Source organism: Salmo salar, chromosome 04 (genome assembly GCF_965601325.2).
Source record: "Salmo salar chromosome 04, fSalSal1, whole genome shotgun sequence".
NCBI classification, from domain to species: domain Eukaryota; kingdom Metazoa; phylum Chordata; class Actinopteri; order Salmoniformes; family Salmonidae; genus Salmo; species Salmo salar.
In genome coordinates this window covers 37,917,947-37,933,431 of record NC_138294.1, presented here as the reverse complement: position 1 = coordinate 37,933,431, position 15,485 = coordinate 37,917,947, and the positions used below count along the sequence as shown (strand labels likewise).

Here is a 15,485-nt window from a genome sequence, read left to right as displayed (position 1 = left end):
ATTACAAATATTTTACCACACATTTCAATAAATCCTCAACTACAACTAACTACATAAATTATCACGGTATACATCACACCAAAACAAATGAAATACCGTATACATAAGGTTGTAGTCAGTCGGTCAGTCAGACAAGCCAATCCGCCGACAGATCTCCAGCGGAGAAAGGCCACGAAAAACAACGGAGAGGTGTTGTCCACGGACGCAAAGAGTGGATCCGATCCTGGCTATTAGGCTACACAAAGCACACTTTTAAAGCAACACAACAAACGGAAGAGAGAAGCTTCAGAACTGAGGGTTGAACACATCCTCATTCACGTTTCCATCACAACTCCACTTTTGCGCAGCTGATGCTAGCTATTTAATTGGGAATAAAAGGGGAAGCGCCCTATTGGAAGGAGAAGCACTAATTAATTGAGAATTAAAGGGAAAGCGCCCTATTGGAAGGAGAAGCACTGAGACGGTTCAGAAACATTCAGGGCCGTCACACACACCCTCCCCTGGAAAAAGCCGACCATTGCCCTGGAAGGCACATCTTGGTCGGGGAAACCGAGAAAGGTCTCTTCATCACTTTCCTCTACAAAAATATTCATTACTTTTTGGCGCTCACGCTCCTCAGCCGAGGGGTCACAGGCCTTAAGGCGTGAGACTTCTGGATCTGTGAATCCGAGAAAAGTCTCATCACTTTCCTCTTCAAAGATCTCCAGGACATTGCGGCGCTCAATCTCCTCCAATTCCTCAGCCGAGGGGTAACAGGCCTTAACCTGTTGGGGCTACAGGTTAGCAATGAACCCCGAGCCGGGATTGCTAACAAGGCTGGAAATTCAAAACATCAAAAATCTAATAATTTCAATTTCTCAAACAATCAACTATTTTACACAATTTAAATGATAAACATCTCCTTAATCTAACCACATTGTTCGATTTTCAAAGAGGCTTTACGGCAAAAGCATAAAGTTAGATTATGTTAGGACAGTACATAGCCACAAAAGTACAAACATCCATTTTCAATTCAAGGTCAGGCGTCACCAAAAGCAGAAACCAGCTTGAATTATGCACTAACTTTTGTCAATCTCCATCAGATGACACTCCTAGGACATTATGTTATACAATACATGCATTTTTTGTTCCATCAAGTTCATATTTATATCCAAAAACAGCATTTTACAGTAGCGTGAAATTCAGATTTTTTTCTTCTCTGAAATGCTTCCGGTGAACATAACCAAATTACTATTCGAAAACATTGGTAAATTATAATATTGTCATTCAAATAATAATATATTATCATCTCGTAATTGCTACCGAATGGCCAGATCTCAAAATAACTTTACTGGGAAATCACATTTTGCAATAAACGGGGTGCTATGCTAAGAACAACAGGCTATGCTATACAGTTAGCATCATCTAAAATCGATAATAACATTGTAAATACCCCCTTACCTTTGATTATCTCCATCAGAAGGCAGGATCCCAGGTCCGGAAGGCATTCCAGGTCCGGAACAAATGTGGTTTCTTTTGACAAAGTTCATAATTTATGTCCAAATAACACCAAGTACTTAGCGTTCATTATGCTCCCACAAAACGTGGTTGGGGGGCTGGTAAAATCACGCCGAAAAGCTAAAAAAACCTAGTAAATAATCTATTTATGTTCGTTCAAACATGTCAAATGTTGTTTAGCATTAATCTTTTGGTCCATTTTTAACGTTAAACATCAGTAATATTTTCACACAACCTATCCTATGTCTAGATAAAAAATGATTCAGATTTATGCGCAGGCGCAAAAAAATGAAGTGATGGCATGTCAACTTCCTTGGATTCTAATTTGCTCTCTGTTTATCATAGACGCTTCAAACAACTTTATAAAGATCGTTGACATCTAGTGGAAGCCGTAGGTGTTGCGAAATGAATCCTTTCTCACTATGGTATCTATAAAACAATGACACTAAATAGTACAGTCACAAAATTCACATTTTTTTGGATCTATTTTTCACAGGTTTTTGCCTGCAATATGAGTTTTGTTATACTTACAGACACCATTCAAACTGTTTTAGAAAATTCAGAGTGTTTTCTATCCGAATGTGTTAATAATATGCATATCCTAGCTTCTGAGTTGGTGTAGGAGGCAGTTAAAAATGGGCACATATTTTTTTCAAAATGTCTCAATACTGCCCCCGAGCCCCAACAGGTTTTAAGGCGTGAGACATGGACAACGCGCATATCTTCACCTGTGTCCTCTTTCACCACTCGATAGTTCAAAGGGCCACTCTGCTCCACAATCCTATATGGTCCTTGCCATTTAGGAGCGAGCTTGGCCGAGAAGAATTGTTCAGCTTTTGAATAAGGATGAGAGCGAAGCCACACCCGATCACGAAGCTGGAACTGCATGTCTCGTCTCTTCTTATCATAATTTCTCTTCTGCTTGAGTCGAGCCTGGATCATGTTCTTTGAGACAAGAGCTCTCAAGTCGTGGAGATGGACTACCTGGTCATAGCAAGCAGCATCTGGAGTAACCTGCTGGGGCTGTAGCACCATTTCCAAGGGTCCTCGGAGGGGACGACTCAGGTTCAGCTCTGCAGGTGTGACTCCAGTGGACTCTTGCACAGCAGAATTCAGGGCAAATCGAAACTCGTGAAGGTGCTTGTCCCAGTGTTTGTGCTGGGTCCCTACATAGGAAGCAACCATTGTCTTCAAGGTTCGATTAACTCTCTCAGTGAGGTTGGTCTGTGGGTGATAGGCCGTGGTCAACACAATCCATTGTGCTCTGCATGCATGGTTTCAAATCCCATCCTCATCGAGCAACCAAAAAAATAAGACCTTTTTTATGGCACTGTAAGATTTTGACTTACGCAAACATTGGTAAGATGGCCGACTGCCACCGCAAGAGCACAGAACTTGGTATCTGAGTGGTGAAGGCTGATGAACTACATGTGTAGATTGTAAAACGAACCTCTTCGCAAATGTTTTTTTTATTTCTTCTCTTGCATGGCCCCACATGAATATAGAATCCCTGCACACTCCTAGAGCGAATGATAAGATTCAGGTATTGAAGAATAGCTTTACCAAGGGCAACCTCAACGGTGGGATTTGAACCAACACCTCCACACACTTAATCAAGCACTTTAGACCACTCAGCCTGACAACACATTTGTTAAATGTCTCGATGGGATGGACACATGGCCCTGCTGTTGCAATGCCTAACTTTCATTGATTTCAATCATGGGTTTACATACAGCAACTACAGTTTGTGGGTGAAAATGCCACATGTGTACAAACGGATGAGGTGGCGGAGTGGTTAAGGCGATGGATTGCTAATCCATTGTGCTCTGCATGCATGGGTTCGAATCCCATCCTCATCGAGCAACCAAAAAAATAAGACCTTTTTTATGGCACTGTAAGATTTTGACTTACGCAAACATTGGTAAGATGGCCGACTGCCACCGCAAGAGCACAGAACTTGGTATCTGAGTGGTGAAGGCGATGAACTACATGTGTAGATTGGAAAACCAACCTCTTCGCAAATGTTTTTTTTATTTCTTCTCTTGCATGGCCCCACATGAATATAGAATCCCTGCACACTCCTAGAGCGACTGATAAGATTCAGGTATTGAAGAATAGCTTTACCAAGGGCAACCTCAATGGTGGGATTTGAACCGACACCTCTACACACTTAATCAAGCACTTTAGACCACTCAGCCTGACAACACATTTGTTAAATGTCTCGATGGGATTGACACATGGCCCTGCCGTTGCTATACTTAACTTAAATTGATTTCAATCATGGGTTTACATACAGCAACTACAGTTTGTGGGGGCAACTGCCACTTGTTTACCAGCGGATAAGGTGGCCGAGTGGTTAAGTCGATGGACTGCTAATCCATTGTGCTCTGCATGCATGGTTTCGAATCCCATCCTCATCGAGCAACCAAAAAAATAAGACCTTTATTATGGCACTGTAAGATTTTGACTTACGCAAACATTGGTAAGATGGCCGACTGCCACCGCAAGAGCACAGAACTTGGTATCTGAGTGGTGAAGGCGATGAACTACATGTGTAGATTGTAAAACCAACCTCTTCGCAAATGTTTTTTTTATTTCTTCTCTTGCATGGCCCCACATGAATATAGAATCCCTGCACACTCCTAGAGCGACTGATAAGATTCAGCTATTGAAGAATAGCTTTACCAAGGGCAACCTCAACGGTGGGATTTGAACCAACACCTCCACACACTTAATCAAGCACTTTAGACCACTCAGCCTGACAACACATTTGTTAAATGTCTCGATGGGATGGACACATGGCCCTGCTGTTGCAATGCCTAACTTTCATTGATTTCAATCATGGGTTTACATACAGCAACTACAGTTTGTGGGTGAAAATGCCACATGTGTACAAACGGATGAGGTGGCGGAGTGGTTAAGGCGATGGATTGCTAATCCATTGTGCTCTGCATGCATGGGTTCGAATCCCATCCTCATCGAGCAACCAAAAAAATAAGACCTTTTTTATGGCACTGTAAGATTTTGACTTACGCAAACATTGGTAAGATGGCCGACTGCCACCGCAAGAGCACAGAACTTGGTATCTGAGTGGTGAAGGCGATTAATTACATGTTGTAACGGTTTTGACTTGAGGTTATCATTTATAGGGGTGCCAGGTAGGTTGTGCCTACCAGAGAAAATATTGGTTTCTCCTTTTAGTTTGGGAGGGAATGAGTCCCATCTGGTCCGTCAAGTCTACACCAATACAAAGGACTCATGTAAAAGTGAGGATGGAAATACACTTTTCATAAACCCTTAAAACATTGGAAAGAACTTACAAAACAACTGTATTCTTTTGCGTGGTTGTATTACTAACAAATGATCACACACACACACACACACACACACACACACACATATATAACAATATTGAGCTTTAAACAGCTCTGGTTCCTCCAGAAATGTCTTCTACCTCGGGCCTAAAGAGTCCAGCCCGGTAAACAAGTTCAGGGAACTCAAGTGACCTTAATCACGCAATGGTTGTCCGTTCATACAGTGTAGCGTAAACCCAGTGTCAATCATACAATCAAAATTACAAATATTTTACCACACATTTCAATAAATCCTCAACTACAACTAACTACATAAATTATCACGGTATACATCACACCAAAACAAATGAAATACCGTATACATAAGGTTGTAGTCAGTCGGTCAGTCAGACAAGCCAATCCGCCGACAGATCTCCAGCGGAGAAAGGCCACGAAAAACAACGGAGAGGTGTTGTCCACGGACGCAAAGAGTGGATCCGATCCTGGCTATTAGGCTACACAAAGCACACTTTTAAAGCAACACAACAAACGGAAGAGAGAAGCTTCAGAACTGAGGGTTGAACACATCCTCATTCACGTTTCCATCACAACTCCACTTTTGCGCAGCTGATGCTAGCTATTTAATTGGGAATAAAAGGGGAAGCGCCCTATTGGAAGGAGAAGCACTAATTAATTGAGAATTAAAGGGAAAGCGCCCTATTGGAAGGAGAAGCACTGAGACGGTTCAGAAACATTCAGGGCCGTCACACACACCCTCCCCTGGAAAAAGCCGACCATTGCCCTGGAAGGCACATCTTGGTCGGGGAAACCGAGAAAGGTCTCTTCATCACTTTCCTCTACAAAAATATTCATTACTTTTTGGCGCTCACGCTCCTCAGCCGAGGGGTCACAGGCCTTAAGGCGTGAGACTTCTGGATCTGTGAATCCGAGAAAAGTCTCATCACTTTCCTCTTCAAAGATCTCCAGGACATTGCGGCGCTCAATCTCCTCCAATTCCTCAGCCGAGGGGTAACAGGCCTTAACCTGTTGGGGCTACAGGTTAGCAATGAACCCCGAGCCGGGATTGCTAACAAGGCTGGAAATTCAAAACATCAAAAATCTAATAATTTCAATTTCTCAAACAATCAACTATTTTACACAATTTAAATGATAAACATCTCCTTAATCTAACCACATTGTTCGATTTTCAAAGAGGCTTTACGGCAAAAGCATAAAGTTAGATTATGTTAGGACAGTACATAGCCACAAAAGTACAAACATCCATTTTCAATTCAAGGTCAGGCGTCACCAAAAGCAGAAACCAGCTTGAATTATGCACTAACTTTTGTCAATCTCCATCAGATGACACTCCTAGGACATTATGTTATACAATACATGCATTTTTTGTTCCATCAAGTTCATATTTATATCCAAAAACAGCATTTTACAGTAGCGTGAAATTCAGATTTTTTTCTTCTCTGAAATGCTTCCGGTGAACATAACCAAATTACTATTCGAAAACATTGGTAAATTATAATATTGTCATTCAAATAATAATATATTATCATCTCGTAATTGCTACCGAATGGCCAGATCTCAAAATAACTTTACTGGGAAATCACATTTTGCAATAAACGGGGTGCTATGCTAAGAACAACAGGCTATGCTATACAGTTAGCATCATCTAAAATCGATAATAACATTGTAAATACCCCCTTACCTTTGATTATCTCCATCAGAAGGCAGGATCCCAGGTCCGGAAGGCATTCCAGGTCCGGAACAAATGTGGTTTCTTTTGACAAAGTTCATAATTTATGTCCAAATAACACCAAGTACTTAGCGTTCATTATGCTCCCACAAAACGTGGTTGGGGGGCTGGTAAAATCACGCCGAAAAGCTAAAAAAACCTAGTAAATAATCTATTTATGTTCGTTCAAACATGTCAAATGTTGTTTAGCATTAATCTTTTGGTCCATTTTTAACGTTAAACATCAGTAATATTTTCACACAACCTATCCTATGTCTAGATAAAAAATGATTCAGATTTATGCGCAGGCGCAAAAAAATGAAGTGATGGCATGTCAACTTCCTTGGATTCTAATTTGCTCTCTGTTTATCATAGACGCTTCAAACAACTTTATAAAGATCGTTGACATCTAGTGGAAGCCGTAGGTGTTGCGAAATGAATCCTTTCTCACTATGGTATCTATAAAACAATGACACTAAATAGTACAGTCACAAAATTCACATTTTTTTGGATCTATTTTTCACAGGTTTTTGCCTGCAATATGAGTTTTGTTATACTTACAGACACCATTCAAACTGTTTTAGAAAATTCAGAGTGTTTTCTATCCGAATGTGTTAATAATATGCATATCCTAGCTTCTGAGTTGGTGTAGGAGGCAGTTAAAAATGGGCACATATTTTTTTCAAAATGTCTCAATACTGCCCCCGAGCCCCAACAGGTTTTAAGGCGTGAGACATGGACAACGCGCATATCTTCACCTGTGTCCTCTTTCACCACTCGATAGTTCAAAGGGCCACTCTGCTCCACAATCCTATATGGTCCTTGCCATTTAGGAGCGAGCTTGGCCGAGAAGAATTGTTCAGCTTTTGAATAAGGATGAGAGCGAAGCCACACCCGATCACGAAGCTGGAACTGCATGTCTCGTCTCTTCTTATCATAATTTCTCTTCTGCTTGAGTCGAGCCTGGATCATGTTCTTTGAGACAAGAGCTCTCAAGTCGTGGAGATGGACTACCTGGTCATAGCAAGCAGCATCTGGAGTAACCTGCTGGGGCTGTAGCACCATTTCCAAGGGTCCTCGGAGGGGACGACTCAGGTTCAGCTCTGCAGGTGTGACTCCAGTGGACTCTTGCACAGCAGAATTCAGGGCAAATCGAAACTCGTGAAGGTGCTTGTCCCAGTGTTTGTGCTGGGTCCCTACATAGGAAGCAACCATTGTCTTCAAGGTTCGATTAACTCTCTCAGTGAGGTTGGTCTGTGGGTGATAGGCCGTGGTCAACACAATCCATTGTGCTCTGCATGCATGGTTTCAAATCCCATCCTCATCGAGCAACCAAAAAAATAAGACCTTTTTTATGGCACTGTAAGATTTTGACTTACGCAAACATTGGTAAGATGGCCGACTGCCACCGCAAGAGCACAGAACTTGGTATCTGAGTGGTGAAGGCTGATGAACTACATGTGTAGATTGTAAAACGAACCTCTTCGCAAATGTTTTTTTTATTTCTTCTCTTGCATGGCCCCACATGAATATAGAATCCCTGCACACTCCTAGAGCGACTGATAAGATTCAGGTATTGAAGAATAGCTTTACCAAGGGCAACCTCAATGGTGGGATTTGAACCGACACCTCTACACACTTAATCAAGCACTTTAGACCACTCAGCCTGACAACACATTTGTTAAATGTCTCGATGGGATTGACACATGGCCCTGCCGTTGCTATACTTAACTTAAATTGATTTCAATCATGGGTTTACATACAGCAACTACAGTTTGTGGGGGCAACTGCCACTTGTTTACCAGCGGATAAGGTGGCCGAGTGGTTAAGTCGATGGACTGCTAATCCATTGTGCTCTGCATGCATGGTTTCGAATCCCATCCTCATCGAGCAACCAAAAAAATAAGACCTTTATTATGGCACTGTAAGATTTTGACTTACGCAAACATTGGTAAGATGGCCGACTGCCACCGCAAGAGCACAGAACTTGGTATCTGAGTGGTGAAGGCGATGAACTACATGTGTAGATTGTAAAACCAACCTCTTCGCAAATGTTTTTTTTATTTCTTCTCTTGCATGGCCCCACATGAATATAGAATCCCTGCACACTCCTAGAGCGACTGATAAGATTCAGCTATTGAAGAATAGCTTTACCAAGGGCAACCTCAACGGTGGGATTTGAACCGACACCTCTACACACTTAATCAAGCACTTTAGACCACTCAGCCTGACAACACATTTGTTAAATGTCTCGATGGGATTGACACATGGCCCTGCCGTTGCTATACTTAACTTTCATTGATTTCAATCATGGGTTTACATACAGCAACTACAGTTTGTGGGGGCAACTGCCACTTGTTTACCAGCGGATAAGGTGGCCGAGTGGTTAAGTCGATGGACTGCTAATCCATTGTGCTCTGCATGCATGGTTTCGTATCCCATCCTCATCGAGCAACCAAAAAAATAAGACCTTTTTTATGGCACTGTAAGATTTTGACTTACGCAAACATTGGTAAGATGGCCGACTGCCACCGCAAGAGCACAGAACTTGGTATCTGAGTGGTGAAGGCGATGAACTACATGTGTAGATTGGAAAACCAACCACTTCGCAAATGTTTTTTTTATTTCTTCTCTTGCATGGCCCCACATGAATATAGAATCCCTGCACACTCCTAGAGCGACTGATAAGATTCAGGTAATGAAGAATAGCTTTACCAAGGGCAACCTCAACGGTGGGATTTGAACCAACACCTCCACACACTTAATCAAGCACTTTAGACCACTCAGCCTGACAACACATTTGTTAAATGTCTCGATGGGATGGACACATGGCCCTGCCGTTGCAATGCCTAACTTTCATTGATTTCAATCATGGGTTTACATACAGCAACTACAGTTTGTGGGTGAAAATGCCACATGTGTACAAACGGATGAGGTGGCGGAGTGGTTAAGGCGATGGACTGCTAATCCATTGTGCTCTGCATGCATGGGTTCGAATCCCATCCTCATCGAGCAACCAAAAAAATAAGACCTTTTTTATGGCACTGTAAGATTTTGACTTACGCAAACATTGGTAAGATGGCCGACTGCCACCGCAAGAGCACAGAACTTGGTATCTGAGTGGTGAAGGCGATGAACTACATGTGTAGATTGGAAAACCAACCTCTTCGCAAATGTTTTTTTTATTTCTTCTCTTGCATGGCCCCACATGAATATAGAATCCCTGCACACTCCTAGAGCGACTGATAAGATTCAGGTATTGAAGAATAGCTTTACCAAGGGCAACCTCAACGGTGGGATTTGAACCGACACCTCCACACACTTAATCAAGCACTTTAGACCACTCAGCCTGACAACACATTTGTTAAATGTCTCGATGGGATCGACACATGGCCCTGCCGTTGCAATGCCTAACTTTCATCGATTTCAATCATGGGTTTACATACAGCAACTACAGTTTGTGGTGGAAAATACCACGTGTGTACAAACGGATGAGGTGGCCGAGTGGTTAAGGCGATGGACTGCTAATCCATTGTGCTCTGCATGCATGGTTTCGAATCCCATCCTCATCGAGCAACCAAAAAAATAAGACCTTTTTTATGGCACTGTAAGATTTTGACTTACGCAAACATTGGTAAGATGGCCGACTGCCACCGCAAGAGCACAGAACTTGGTATCTGAGTGGTGAAGGCGATGAACTACATGTGTAGATTGGAAAACCAACCTCTTCGCAAATGTTTTTTTTATTTCTTCTCTTGCATGGCCCCACATGAATATAGAATCCCTGCACACTCCTAGAGCGACTGATAAGATTCAGGTATTGAAGAATAGCTTTACCAAGGGCAACCTCAACGGTGGGATTTGAACCAACACCTCCACACACTTAATCAAGCACTTTAGACCACTCAGCCTGACAACACATTTGTTAAATGTCTCGATGGGATGGACACATGGCCCTGCCGTTGCAATGCCTAACTTTCATCGATTTCAATCATGGGTTTACATACAGCAACTACAGTTTGTGGGTGAAAATGCCACATGTGTACAAACGGATGAGGTGGCCGAGTGGTTAAGGCGATGGACTGCTAATCCATTGTGCTCTGCATGCATGGGTTTGAATCCCATCCTCATCGAGCAACCAAAAAAATAAGACCTTTTTTTATGGCACTGTAAGATTTTGACTTACGCAAACATTGGTAAGATGGCCGACTGCCACCGCAAGAGCACAGAACTTGGTATCTGAGTGGTGAAGGCGATGAACTACATGTGTAGATTGGAAAACCAACCTCTTCGCAAATGTTTTTTTTATTTCTTCTCTTGCATGGCCCCACATGAATATAGAATCCCTGCACACTCCTAGAGCGACTGATAAGATTCAGGTATTGAAGAATAGCTTTACCAAGGGCAACCTCAATGGTGGGATTTGAACCGACACCTCCACACACTTAATCAAGCACTTTAGACCACTCAGCCTGACAACACATTTGTTAAATGTCTCGATGGGATCGACACATGGCCCTGCCGTTGCAATGCCTAACTTTCATCGATTTCAATCATGGGTTTACATACAGCAACTACAGTTTGTGGTGGAAAATACCACGTGTGTACAAACGGATGAGGTGGCCGAGTGGTTAAGGCGATGGACTGCTAATCCATTGTGCTCTGCATGCATGTGTTTGAATCCCATCCTCATCGAGCAACCAAAAAAATAAGACCTTTTTTATGGCACTGTAAGATTTTGACTTACGCAAACATTGGTAAGATGGCCGACTGCCACCGCAAGAGCACAGAACTTGGTATCTGAGTGGTGAAGGCGATGAACTACATGTGTAGATTGGAAAACCAACCTCTTCGCAAATGTTTTTTTTATTTCTTCTCTTGCATGGCCCCACATGAATATAGAATCCCTGCACACTCCTAGAGCGACTGATAAGATTCAGGTATTGAAGAATAGCTTTACCAAGGGCAACCTCAACGGTGGGATTTGAACCGACACCTCCACACACTTAATCAAGCACTTTAGACCACTCAGCCTGACAACACATTTGTTAAATGTCTCGATGGGATCGACACATGGCCCTGCCGTTGCAATGCCTAACTTTCATCGATTTCAATCATGGGTTTACATACAGCAACTACAGTTTGTGGTGGAAAATACCACGTGTGTACAAACGGATGAGGTGGCCGAGTGGTTAAGGCGATGGACTGCTAATCCATTGTGCTCTGCATGCATGGGTTCGAATCCCATCCTCATCGAGCAACCAAAAAAATAAGACCTTTTTTATGGCACTGTAAGATTTTGACTTACGCAAACATTGGTAAGATGGCCGACTGCCACCGCAAGAGCACAGAACTTGGTATCTGAGTGGTGAAGGCGATGAACTACATGTGTAGATTGGAAAACCAACCTCTTCGCAAATGTTTTTTTTATTTCTTCTCTTGCATGGCCCCACATGAATATAGAATCCCTGCACACTCCTAGAGCGACTGATAAGATTCAGGTATTGAAGAATAGCTTTACCAAGGGCAACCTCAACGGTGGGATTTGAACCGACACCTCCACACACTTAATCAAGCACTTTAGACCACTCAGCCTGACAACACATTTGTTAAATGTCTCGATGGGATCGACACATGGCCCTGCCGTTGCAATGCCTAACTTTCATCGATTTCAATCATGGGTTTACATACAGCAACTACAGTTTGTGGTGGAAAATACCACGTGTGTACAAACGGATGAGGTGGCCGAGTGGTTAAGGCGATGGACTGCTAATCCATTGTGCCCTGCATTCATGTGTTTGAATCCCATCCTCATCGAGCAACCAAAAAAATAAGACCTTTTTTATGGCACTGTAAGATTTTGACTTACGCAAACATTGGTAAGATGGCCGACTGCCACCGCAAGAGCACAGAACTTGGTATCTGAGTGGTGAAGGCGATGAACTACATGTGTAGATTGGAAAACCAACCTCTTCGCAAATGTTTTTTTTATTTCTTCTCTTGCATGGCCCCACATGAATATAGAATCCCTGCACACTCCTAGAGCGACTGATAAGATTCAGGTATTGAAGAATAGCTTTACCAAGGGCAACCTCAACGGTGGGATTTGAACCGACACCTCCACACACTTAATCAAGCACTTTAGACCACTCAGCCTGACAACACATTTGTTAAATGTCTCGATGGGATCGACACATGGCCCTGCCGTTGCAATGCCTAACTTTCATCGATTTCAATCATGGGTTTACATACAGCAACTACAGTTTGTGGTGGAAAATGCCACGTGTGTACAAACGGATGAGGTGGCCGAGTGGTTAAGGCGATGGACTGCTAATCCATTGTGCTCTGCATGCATGGGTTCGAATCCCATCCTCATCGAGCAACCAAAAAAATAAGACCTTTTTTATGGCACTGTAAGATTTTGACTTACGCAAACATTGGTAAGATGGCCGACTGCCACCGCAAGAGCACAGAACTTGGTATCTGAGTGGTGAAGGCGATGAACTACATGTGTAGATTGGAAAACCAACCTCTTCGCAAATGTTTTTTTTATTTCTTCTCTTGCATGGCCCCACATGAATATAGAATCCCTGCACACTCCTAGAGCGACTGATAAGATTCAGGTATTGAAGAATAGCTTTACCAAGGGCAACCTCAACGGTGGGATTTGAACCGACACCTCCACACACTTAATCAAGCACTTTAGACCACTCAGCCTGACAACACATTTGTTAAATGTCTCGATGGGATCGACACATGGCCCTGCCGTTGCAATGCCTAACTTTCATCGATTTCAATCATGGGTTTACATACAGCAACTACAGTTTGTGGTGGAAAATACCACGTGTGTACAAACGGATGAGGTGGCCGAGTGGTTAAGGCGATGGACTGCTAATCCATTGTGCTCTGCATGCATGGTTTCGAATCCCATCCTCATCGAGCAACCAAAAAAATAAGACCTTTTTTATGGCACTGTAAGATTTTGACTTACGCAAACATTGGTAAGATGGCCGACTGCCACCGCAAGAGCACAGAACTTGGTATCTGAGTGGTGAAGGCGATGAACTACATGTGTAGATTGGAAAACCAACCTCTTCGCAAATGTTTTTTTTATTTCTTCTCTTGCATGGCCCCACATGAATATAGAATCCCTGCACACTCCTAGAGCGACTGATAAGATTCAGGTATTGAAGAATAGCTTTACCAAGGGCAACCTCAACGGTGGGATTTGAACCGACACCTCCACACACTTAATCAAGCACTTTAGACCACTCAGCCTGACAACACATTTGTTAAATGTCTCGATGGGATCGACACATGGCCCTGCCGTTGCAATGCCTAACTTTCATCGATTTCAATCATGGGTTTACATACAGCAACTACAGTTTGTGGTGGAAAATACCACGTGTGTACCAACGGATGAGGTGGCCGAGTGGTTAAGGCGATGGACTGCTAATCCATTGTGCTCTGCATGCATGGGTTCGAATCCCATCCTCATCGAGCAACCAAAAAAATAAGACTTTTTTTATGGCACTGTAAGATTTTGACTTACGCAAACATTGGTAAGATGGCCGACTGCCACCGCAAGAGCACAGAACTTGGTATCTGAGTGGTGAAGGCGATGAACTACATGTGTAGATTGGAAAACCAACCTCTTCGCAAATGTTTTTTTTATTTCTTCTCTTGCATGGCCCCACATGAATATAGAATCCCTGCACACTCCTAGAGCGACTGATAAGATTCAGGTATTGAAGAAAAGCTTTACCAAGGGCAACCTCAATGATGGGATTTGAACCGACACCTCCACACACTTAATCAAGCACTTTAGACCACTCAGCCTGACAACACATTTGTTAAATGTCTCGATGGGATCGACACATGGCCCTGCCGTTGCAATGCCTAACTTTCATCGATTTCAATCATGGGTTTACATACAGCAACTACAGTTTGTGGTGGAAAATACCACGTGTGTACAAACGGATGAGGTGGCCGAGTGGTTAAGGCGATGGACTGCTAATCCATTGTGCTCTGCATGCATGGGTTCGAATCCCATCCTCATCGAGCAACCAAAAAAATAAGACCTTTTTTATGGCACTGTAAGATTTTGACTTACGCAAACATTGGTAAGATGGCCGACTGCCACCGCAAGAGCACAGAACTTGGTATCTGAGTGGTGAAGGCGATGAACTACATGTGTAGATTGGAAAACCAACCTCTTCGCAAATGTTTTTTTTATTTCTTCTCTTGCATGGCCCCACATGAATATAGAATCCCTGCACACTCCTAGAGCGACTGATAAGATTCAGGTATTGAAGAATAGCTTTACCAAGGGCAACCTCAACGGTGGGATTTGAACCAACACCTCCACACACTTAATCAAGCACTTTAGACCACTCAGCCTGACAACACATTTGTTAAATGTCTCGATGGGATGGACACATGGCCCTGCCGTTGCAATGCCTAACTTTCATTGATTTCAATCATGGGTTTACATACAGCAACTACAGTTTGTGGGTGAAAATGCCACATGTGTACAAACGGATGAGGTGGCCGAGTGGTTAAGGCGATGGACTGCTAATCCATTGTGCTCTGCATGCATGGGTTCGAATCCCATCCTCATCGAGCAACCAAAAAAATAAGACTTTTTTTATGGCACTGTAAGATTTTGACTTACGCAAACATTGGTAAGATGGCCGACTGCCACCGCAAGAGCACAGAACTTGGTATCTGAGTGGTGAAGGCGATGAACTACATGTGTAGATTGGAAAACCAACCTCTTCGCAAATGTTTTTTTTATTTCTTCTCTTGCATGGCCCCACATGAATATAGAATCCCTGCACACTCCTAGAGCGACTGATAAGATTCAGGTATTGAAGAATAGCTTTACCAAGGGCAACCTCAATGGTGGGATTTGAACCGACACCTCCACACACTTAATCAAGCACTTT

General features: G+C 42.9%; 15 non-coding genes across 15 annotated transcripts; all 15 read left to right on the top strand.

Annotated features, from left to right (window-relative positions):
- Positions 1-3,274: 3,274 nt before the first annotated feature.
- On the top strand, positions 3,275-3,356 carry trnas-gcu (transfer RNA serine (anticodon GCU)). Its single transcript has one exon. It is a non-coding gene; the product is annotated as a tRNA-Ser (tRNA).
- Positions 3,357-3,835: 479 nt separating this feature from the next.
- Positions 3,836-3,917, top strand: trnas-gcu (transfer RNA serine (anticodon GCU)). The gene has a single exon. It is a non-coding gene; the product is annotated as a tRNA-Ser (tRNA).
- Positions 3,918-4,396: 479 nt separating this feature from the next.
- Positions 4,397-4,478, top strand: trnas-gcu (transfer RNA serine (anticodon GCU)). Its single transcript has one exon. It is a non-coding gene; the product is annotated as a tRNA-Ser (tRNA).
- Positions 4,479-8,344: 3,866 nt separating this feature from the next.
- On the top strand, positions 8,345-8,426 carry trnas-gcu (transfer RNA serine (anticodon GCU)). The gene has a single exon. It is a non-coding gene; the product is annotated as a tRNA-Ser (tRNA).
- A 1,040-nt stretch (positions 8,427-9,466) lies between these two features.
- trnas-gcu (transfer RNA serine (anticodon GCU)) lies at positions 9,467-9,548 on the top strand. Its single transcript has one exon. It is a non-coding gene; the product is annotated as a tRNA-Ser (tRNA).
- A 479-nt stretch (positions 9,549-10,027) lies between these two features.
- Positions 10,028-10,109, top strand: trnas-gcu (transfer RNA serine (anticodon GCU)). The gene has a single exon. It is a non-coding gene; the product is annotated as a tRNA-Ser (tRNA).
- Positions 10,110-10,588: 479 nt separating this feature from the next.
- On the top strand, positions 10,589-10,670 carry trnas-gcu (transfer RNA serine (anticodon GCU)). Its single transcript has one exon. It is a non-coding gene; the product is annotated as a tRNA-Ser (tRNA).
- Positions 10,671-11,150: 480 nt separating this feature from the next.
- On the top strand, positions 11,151-11,232 carry trnas-gcu (transfer RNA serine (anticodon GCU)). Its single transcript has one exon. It is a non-coding gene; the product is annotated as a tRNA-Ser (tRNA).
- Positions 11,233-11,711: 479 nt separating this feature from the next.
- On the top strand, positions 11,712-11,793 carry trnas-gcu (transfer RNA serine (anticodon GCU)). Its single transcript has one exon. It is a non-coding gene; the product is annotated as a tRNA-Ser (tRNA).
- Positions 11,794-12,272: 479 nt separating this feature from the next.
- Positions 12,273-12,354, top strand: trnas-gcu (transfer RNA serine (anticodon GCU)). The gene has a single exon. It is a non-coding gene; the product is annotated as a tRNA-Ser (tRNA).
- A 479-nt stretch (positions 12,355-12,833) lies between these two features.
- trnas-gcu (transfer RNA serine (anticodon GCU)) lies at positions 12,834-12,915 on the top strand. Its single transcript has one exon. It is a non-coding gene; the product is annotated as a tRNA-Ser (tRNA).
- A 479-nt stretch (positions 12,916-13,394) lies between these two features.
- trnas-gcu (transfer RNA serine (anticodon GCU)) lies at positions 13,395-13,476 on the top strand. Its single transcript has one exon. It is a non-coding gene; the product is annotated as a tRNA-Ser (tRNA).
- Positions 13,477-13,955: 479 nt separating this feature from the next.
- trnas-gcu (transfer RNA serine (anticodon GCU)) lies at positions 13,956-14,037 on the top strand. The gene has a single exon. It is a non-coding gene; the product is annotated as a tRNA-Ser (tRNA).
- Positions 14,038-14,516: 479 nt separating this feature from the next.
- Positions 14,517-14,598, top strand: trnas-gcu (transfer RNA serine (anticodon GCU)). Its single transcript has one exon. It is a non-coding gene; the product is annotated as a tRNA-Ser (tRNA).
- A 479-nt stretch (positions 14,599-15,077) lies between these two features.
- On the top strand, positions 15,078-15,159 carry trnas-gcu (transfer RNA serine (anticodon GCU)). Its single transcript has one exon. It is a non-coding gene; the product is annotated as a tRNA-Ser (tRNA).
- The last annotated feature ends 326 nt before the right edge of the window (positions 15,160-15,485 follow it).